This window comes from Mustela nigripes, chromosome 10, assembly GCF_022355385.1.
Source record: "Mustela nigripes isolate SB6536 chromosome 10, MUSNIG.SB6536, whole genome shotgun sequence".
Lineage (NCBI taxonomy): Eukaryota > Metazoa > Chordata > Mammalia > Carnivora > Mustelidae > Mustela > Mustela nigripes.
The window spans coordinates 3,993,837-4,003,103 of NC_081566.1; the positions used below are offsets into that span (position 1 = coordinate 3,993,837).

Genomic DNA, 9,267 nt, shown 5'->3' on the forward strand with positions numbered 1-9,267 from the left:
GGGGGGGAGGGGGGTTGGGAGAAGGGGGGTGGGGTTATGGACATTGGGGAGGGTATGTGCTTTGGTGAGTGCTGTGAAGTGTGTAAACCTGGTGATTCACAGACCTGTACCCCTGGGGATAAAAATATATGCTTATAAAAAATAAAAAATTAAAAAAAAAAAAAGAAGAGAGGAAACTCAGTGTCTGAGTTTCTGAGTTCTTGTACATGGTGAAGGCAGAGTCCATGGCTGCAAATGCAGTTAGTCTGGTGTATTTGGTAGAAAGAAGATAGATCCTTCTCATCTGGTTGTATGTGTTTTTCCTGTGAAGTATGAAGTGAGATTATCAGCCGAGTGTTAGTGGCCAAGTGCATGTTACAGATTTCAGGGAATGACTACAGAATTCTAGTAGGGATGCCTGGGGAAGTTAGGTGCCCATTTGGTATTTGTAGTTATAAATTTGGAGTGCAATAAGCAAAACAGTATATTTTTTTCTCTAGCATTATTTAGAAACGCGGATGTGGGACCTCAGTAAGGAAGTAATTCATCAGAGTTTTATTATGTAAGTGAAATGGTGAACGGAGAGGAAGGAGAGGGACTTGCAGGTTTGCGAGGTAGTAGTCGCAGCACAAACTGAGTCTGCATGGAAGTGAAGACATCGGGAGTGTGCTGATGTGTGCAGACATGGTCGGATCGGTGGATCCGGAGAGGCCCACACCGGAGGCTGTTTTCCAGATTGTCAGAGAGGATAACCAAACGGGAAATTTGATTGATCAGTTTATCATCGATACTCTGCTATATAAGTTGAAAATTATTGTAAAATTGATGTTTATTCATTTAGAAAGGAAATCAGTGGTCAATAGGAACTTGCTTCAAATCTTGAAAAACAAGTTCAGCTTAACCAAACTTGTTTTTAGTAGAATTGAGTCGATATACTATACTTTGGTCATAATAGAGTCTTCTGGAATATACATGAGGGAAAATAGAGGGGCATGACTTGATAGTACATATATGATAGATTTGTGATTAAGTCTTAAGTCTTACGCTGATACCCAGTGGGCACAGTTAATAGAAGATGGAACTCTGGCATGGGAACTTTTGAAGTCTGTTTAGCTCTATAGTATATCTTTGTAATGACATGGGAATATTATGTCATTATAAAAAATACAGACAATGCAAACCTGGAAGTATTGTGAATATAGTACTTGCCAGAATTGGAATTCAGAGCATCTGAGCAAATTGGGAAATGGGCTAGACTAACTAGATGAAATGTAGTAATGCTAAACATAAATTTTATTTTGTTTTAAAATAGTACAGGAGAAATCTGGTTTCATAGGAGATCAAGCCCAAAGGGCCTAAAGGCAGTGAGAATAATGAATAATAGTAACTTTGTATTTTGTATATTTTACCTGCATATTTACCTGATGCTGGGCGTTGTTCTAAGCAAGCTATTCACACATGTGACCTTATTTTATTATCATTATAAGCCTAAGATAGATATTGGTGTTATCCCCATTTTATAGATGAGTAAACTGAAATTCAGAGAGGTTTTCTTACCAAATGTCCTGTAAGATAATAAGTGGCATATTCTAGATTTCAACAGGTGTTTTTCATGGTCTTTACTATATTCTCCTAGCTGGTGCTTACTTACAGTAGTAAAAGTTTACAGTCTGAAAAGTAGGCAGAAATTCCACCACATTTCTTCCTTGCATCTAGTTAATTTTGCCTCTGGGGATTGGTGATCAGTTGCTGGCGTGTCACTTTCAGAAAATCCTTTTAAAATAGAGCAAATCCATAGACAAATTTAAAGGATGTTATCTAGAATCGTCTTCATACGAGAAACATTTGAAAAAATTGGCTTAGAGACTTAGAAGACTTGAGGAACAGATAGTGTCTGAACCCAGATGTTTAAAGACATGTCATAGGTAAACAAGTTAGACTTCACATTTTTAATACTTGAGGATATTCTTATGACACGTGACTGAAAGTTCTACATCTCGTCAAAACACAGACTCATCGTGTGGTCATGTTCTCTTCACTGTAGCACTTAAAACCCTTTTACCTATGGGCTAAAATTACTCATGCTCATTTTTAATGTTGAGGTAACTTTTATTTTTCAAACTATAAAACACGTGGTTCAGCTTGATTTCATAGTGAAATCATTCAGAAGCTCATATCTACATGATTGCAGTTGAAATAGACTAAACAAAAAACTTCAGTCAGTACAAATTGCTGTGGGTTATCTATACAGCTACAGCGTGTGGTGAGAACCTGGAAGCTACAGCCGCAGAATTTATGAGACTTCCAGTAAATCAGCTCAGTTCAGTGTTTTAGACCTGTATCCAACTCTTCTTGGATGTCTAGACACAGCCTAAGATGAGGCTTCGAAAATGGGTAAAAACGAAGCAGCCAAAGCCACCAGAAGCCTTTGACCCTCTTCTAATGTTTCAACCAGATAATTATTTTCCCTCTCAAGAATTTGGCTCTCCTTTGAGGGGAAAAAAAAAATCAAGATTTTTCCATGTGAAGAGACCCTGAAAGAAAATACTCTGGAGAAAGGTCAGTGAGAATGGGCCAAAGCTGAATTCTTCAGATCTGCTTGGAGAATGTGGAAAGTCTGCACCCTCGCCACTTTTCGTGCTTTCCAGCTGGCCAGCAACTGCCGTGGCCTTTGTCCAGCTCTGCCTTCCCCGTACCTTTTACATCTTAATGGGACTCACACTGTGCACTGGAAATGCCTCAGATGAAAACTTAAATGGTAGCTAAAAGCTATGGTAGAGGTAATTAGGTCATTAAAAACTGTTAAATTTTGATTTCTATCAAGATCATCTCTTACCCTTTCGGCTCTATAGCAAAGACACGGCCTTTCAAATTGGACAACAGTAAACTTTCCTACTTGGAGAATATATTTCCTTTAAATATGTCCCACTTTTCATTAAAAGTGCTTATTCTGCTTGTTGTGGTTTTTCCCTTCAGACTTTTTAATCTTAGATTTTCTGTGGAATGTTAAGGATTCTCTCAAAGATAGAAAATGTTGGTTTTAAACATAAACACGGTCCCAGTTCATTCCATAGCTCTTTCGTTCGTTCATCTGTTCCCTCATTCATTTGCTCCACTCACTCAACAAATACTGGTTTTGCGGAGGCCATAGGCCAAGGACTGTGGTAGACCCACCCTGCGCCGTTCACTTGCTGGGCCATGTTGGGAGTCACTTGATCTCTCTAAAATCTGTCTCCTCAATGAAACATCTCTGCTACCAACTTTGCAAGGTCGCTAATGAAGGTGAAATGAAATGATTTCTCTTTTAAGATGGTGAAAAATTAGAAGCTTCTTTTATCCTACTCTGTCCTTTGCTGTATCCAAAAGATCACACACAACAGAGATGGAAGGAACAATGTTAATCAACTATTTGCAAAACGCCATGGAGTGAACTGGATTGAAATTTTATGCGTGACCATTGCATGCTTTTCCCTGATTAAGAAAAATGGAGCAGGGCACCTGGGTGGCTCAGTCAGATAAGCGGCTGCTTCCAGCTCAGGTCATGATCCCAGAGTCCTGGGATCGAGTCCCGCATCAGGCTCCTTGCTCAGCGGGGAGCCTGCTTCTCCCTCTCCCTCTGCCTGCTGCTCCCCCTGCTTATGCTCTCACTATCTCTCTCTGTGTGTCAAATAAATAAATCTTTAAGAAAAAGAAACAAGAAAAAAAAAAAAGAAAAATGGAGCTAAACAGGAAGACAAGAAGAAACTTCTATACTTCCTCACTGAATCAACACAAGAAATGTGGATACTTGTGCCAACCAGAAATCCAAATAGCCAACTCTACTTTGAAGCCAATTCAAAAAATGAGTCCAAGTAAGAATTTACAGATGGGGAAGTCCAGATAGAAGATGCCTAATGATAAATATTTATTCAAGTTAAGCATACAGAGTTCCATTTAAATAATTGCTTGCAAATATAACAAAATTGCTTACTAAACTAAAAAAGTGAACTCTTAAAGAGATGTGAAAACAATAATTCAGAAATAATATTTGAGATATTTCTTGATAGATTAGCAAATGTGTGAGATAAAGTGACAAAAAGTAAACCCTTTTAAATTCCTCAAGAAGTCAGGAATTACTGTTTTATTTCTGAATTTCATATATATAAAAATGAATTCAGAGATGATTTAGAAAACTTAAAGATAATCGTTTTAAAAAGAAGATAATCTTTTACCTGTAGAACCGAAAACCACTAAAAAATATAGAAGTCAAAAAGACAGTACTTTTGTCAACATAAGCGAGGAAAGAGGAGCATAAAAAAATAAGCTTATGTCAAAATGACAAATGTAAAACCAAGCCATATAGCTACGGCAAGAATAAACAGGATTCCGACTTTCCTAGTCATGGACAGTGCTTTTCAGATTGCGATGAAAAAGAAAACCCAACTATATTGTTGGCATTTACAACCAGTGTATCTTTTTAAAAAGTAAAACAAATGGATAAAAGTAAAAGATTAAAAGAGACAAAGCTATGTCAGATTAATATTAATAAAAAGTGAGAAATCATTCTAATCATGATGAAATCAGAACAAAGAATATCACTTCTATAAACATGTTGAAATGCTTACCTCTTTAACAAAAATATTAAAGCTTTGATGGAAAATCACTTTTAAATTATAAAATATGCAAAGGTATTTTAAAGATGATAGTCACTATCTTTATGGGTGTGATGATGTTCGTTATTCAATAAATATTAATTGAATACCAACTAGCACTGGTCACTTTGTAAGACCTAAGAATATAGTGTAATCAAACAACACACTCAGATATGTCTTTCCATTTATGAAGATCTTGTTTTATGCCATTCAATAAGATTTTTGTAATTTTCTCAATTAAAAAATGTATCCTATATAGTTTATAGGCTTTCTCCTAATATGAATGGACTATTTTCCCATATCTAAGTTTTAGAAGTATAGCCTATGTAGTGTTTTGTTAAAGCCACTGGATTTTGAGCTAATTTTGGTAATTTACATTTTTTAGGGAATTACTAGTTTCCTCTAGGTTCTTAGTTTTGCCATATAGGATTGCCTATAATACTTGATTTTAATTTTTTTCCATCTTCTCTCTATTTGTGGTTATGTATTCCATCTGTTCTCATTTGAGATCTTGTATATTTTTGTTTTCTCCCTTAATTAGCATTATCTATTCTTAAGGGGGAAAATATTTGTGGATGTCTTTATTATCTTTATGTTATTTTTATATTTCCTATTTTATTAATTTTGGTTTTAATCTGTTAATTCCATCTTCTTGGCTTGTTTCGTTTTATCACAGTTTTATAATCCTTATAGATGAATATTGACTTTTTTTCTCCTTTCTGTAAATAATGAACATATTTAAGATCATAAATTTTCCTACAATATTTGCTGTGTTCCGTTGGTTGGCTATGATGTGTTTATATTTTTATTGTTTTCTAAACAATTTATAATTTTATTTTGTTTTTTTTCTGTAATATAAAGGTCATCTAAGTATATATTTAAGGGGTTTTGGGGTCTCTTCTTTTTAGAATTTTTTTTTTATTTGTGATCAAAGAATGTGATCTATGTAGTCTCTTTTTTAAAGTTTCTTTTTTTTTTTTAAAGATTTTATTTATTTGACAGAGAGAGATCACAAGGAGGCAGAGAGGCAGGCAGAGAGAGGAAAGGGGCTCCCCGCTGAGCAGAGAGCCCAATGTGGGGCTTGATCCCAGGATCCCCGGACCATGACCTGAGCTGAAGGCAGCAGCTTAACCCACTGAGCCACCCAGGCACCTCTCTTTTTTAAAGTTTCTTAAATATGGTATTGTATATGTGTGTAGGTCCAAGTGTAAGACTGAGTTTTGTAAATGTTTTGTGGATAATGAAAAATCTTTATCTTCTATTTGCTTACTTTGTCCACTATATTTGTCCAATTTGAAAAGTGTATATTAAATTTTTTCTATATTTATATTTTAATTGGTTACATACTTATAACAAGTTCTCGCAGTAGCATTTGCTTTCTTTCCTTCCCTACTATTTAATATGATACAGTTTTATGAGTATTTTCCAATCTTCACAATTATACTTTATACCATTGTATAATATTTCTCTTTATTCTATTTAGGGCTCTTAAACTGTTTATCTTGTTCTGTACTTTTAAATTCTATCTTGTCTATTATTAATATTGCCATTCTTAAATTTATATTCTTTGTTTTGTGCTTGTCTGATTTCTCTTTTCTGTTCTTTATTTTTCCAAAAAATATGTAACTTTTTTAAACCTAAATTAACTAACTAGCTGAGAGAATTCAGTCCACTGTCGTTAATTTCATAATTAATATACATAAATGTATTCCTGCCATCTTATAAAAATTTCTTATTTTGTTCCTCCTTTTTTTCTTATTTTTTTAACAATCAAAAGACTGATACTTTCTCCTTTTTCTTCGTTTTTAGTTTGAGAGTTCTATCATACATTTAATTTCATTAACATTTTCATTCATCACCAGTACATAGCCCTATCCTTCCATGAGGCAAATTATCAAATATTTCTCCCCCAAACCCTTTCTTCTGCTTCTCCTCACACCCACTTCTCCTAACAACGAGACCCCTGGAATCCCAGGCACCCATCAGAGAAGACCTGGGGAGCACTGTTAGGTCCTCCTACCGTCCCCCAACTTTTAGACTATTTGAATAGTGTGTCTCTTTTACTGTAGGGGTCTTTCTGTAACCCTTCTACTGCATATTCTTAGATGGTCAATCGTTATTTATTTTGATTAACTCTGCGGATGTTGCAAGTTCCGTCTTTTTCCCTCTTAACCTTCCCTCACCTTGACCATGCTCTGCACGTCCGTTTGGTGCAGCTGTCCTCTCCTGCCTGCTTAGGCACCTCTCAGTTCGGGGTGTGGGGCTGTCCCAGCTGGGGATAGGCCTCTACGGTCCTCTTAGGACACCATGAATGCCTCTTCATCGCCTTGTGCCTCTGCCTGGTCGGACCAGCGCCAGTCTACCTCTTTCTCTTTTCTAAGCAACTTGCGCTCTCCTTACAGAAGACTTTTAAATGTTTTATTTTTTTTCAGAGCTCAAGAATTGTATAAATGTATGTCTGCTTGATACCTTTTCTCATCAAGCACACATGAAATAGTACTTAAATTACGTAGACTCAGATCTTTTTTAAAAATCAGGTTAAGATTTTTTTTAAAAAAGTAGTTTCTATTTTATAATGATTTCTCTCCCCCCACCTCCCCTTTCTTTTTCTGGCACTCCTCCTATTTACAGGTTAGGTGTTCTTCCCGCCACACTTTCATGTCTTCTCTATCTTTATATTTTTAAAAATTCTGTTAATTCTAGGCTCAACGTTCATCATCCTTTCCCTCAACTTATCTACTAAATATTTTGACTTAAAAAATAGTATTTGTTTAGTTTCAGGAGGTTTTCCTTGTACCCTTCCAATCCTGTTCTGCATTCCCCAGCGGTTCTGCACCGATACGCTGTTCTCACTGCGCTCTTCATTCTCGCTTTCTCCGGCCGTGAGACCTCCTTATCAGGTGTCCTTTTGTTTTGCTTTGTTCGTTGTGACACAGGTCCAGCCACTGGATACTTTAAGTGGACTGGTCCTGTGAGGGCAGGAAGACACAGGTCCTCCCAGTCAGTACAGGCCCCAAGTAGGCAAATGGCCGTTTACATATTGAGGCGCCGGGAGGGAACCTTTCTTTTGCATTAGGGTAGGAAAAACTCAGTCCCCCACATTCCTTAGGGCCAGAGGGCTGGGACACCCAGGAGTCCTGTGATCCACGCGGGACAGCCCAACCCAAGGCATGGTACGTGCTGGTCCTTGCCTCCGAGTTTTCCTGCTGTGGTCCCAAAGCTCTGTTCAGCCCTGAGCAAGAAAGTACCACAACTATCTAGCCACCCCGTACCGGAGTACCAGTCCCAGAGTCTACTGCACTCAAGAAAAGAAGATGTGCTTGACCTGAGTTAGAAGTGGAGGGGAAGCAGAGCACGGTTATGTCATCGTCTTCCCAGAACCCCCTGGGGGATATAATGATAAGCATAAAAATGGTACATTCCCTGTCCTAATGTTGTTGCTTTTGGGCTAGTTAGGAAGATAGACAGTATCTAAGTAAATAAGCAAGTGAATAAATAAGTAAGAAATAAAGAAGAAAACCCACACATAATCCTGAACTCACAGCTGTGATTAAGAGCTGTGACGGCCAGGTGAAAAGAAACAGGACCTGGGATTTCAGGAAAGAGAAGGCCTTCGTCGGGCAATGAGGGCAGAAGGAAAGAGCTACAGGCAGAGAGTGGTACACTCAGAGACCTTGGGAGGAGGCATGGCACGTTTGGGGAGGCAAAAGGAAGCCAGAATGGCTGGAACAAAACAAAACAAGGCAGAGCAGAGTGTGGAAAGAAGCTGGAAAGGAGGGTAACAGTTATGGGCCAGACTGTGCAGGGTTTGAAAGGCCACGATAGACAGTGTAGTCTTTCCCTAAAAGCAGGTGACTATTGAGTGTTCGACTCCACGGGTAAGAACATCAGGTTCCCATTTCAGGAGGTCGGAGGATTCCGTGTGGAGAGTAAATCGGAAGGAGCCCCGTGATGTCGGGAGCCCCGTGGGGAGGCCGCAGTGACGTTTGAGGGCGGGTGATAGTGTGATCAGGAGGTGTACTTTTTAGGGGGGCAAATGAAAGAGGGTATGAGAGGGGAAGGTTGTTCATTTGTTCGTGGCAGGGTGCATCTGAGACAGTCAAGCAGAGAAGTCAGTAAACACTGTGGATCTGGGGCACTGGGGGCAAGAGATACCCATCTCTGAGCCATCCGAGGTTAGTTGTACACAAAGGCTCTTAGGCATGAATGAGAATACCCTGGAAGAGAATAAGAAGAGAAAAAGACTAATTTCTGGAATTCTGCTGGTATCCAGCTGAATTGGATTATCTCTTCTGGAGGGGTGAATGGTAATGCATATCAGTGTCTTAAAAAATGACTGTAAGTTTGATCCTCTAACTCTGTTTATAGAGTTATAGAGTTATAAGGATCTATCCTACAAAAATAAGAGGAGTAAGTGTGAAAAGTTTTTGGATAAAAATACTCACTTAAGCATTATTTCTGATCATAAAAAAAAAAAGGAAATTACCTAATTATCTAACAATTGAAAGAGATTAAGGAAATTATCATACGTTTATACTAATGAATATCATGCCATTCTAATTTGATGTTTATAAAGATGGCATAAGTAAACGAACCATAACACTCTCCGTCCTTTTGTTATGTCTGTAGTACCTGAATGCAAAATTCTATCTGCATC

General features: G+C 37.8%; 1 protein-coding gene across 3 annotated transcripts in view; it reads left to right on the forward strand.

The window, feature by feature from the left end:
- Nucleotides 1-9,267, forward strand: part of DNM3 (dynamin 3) — a 540,277-nt gene that overhangs the window by 430,009 nt on the left and 101,001 nt on the right. The gene's annotated exons all lie outside the window — the stretch shown is intronic.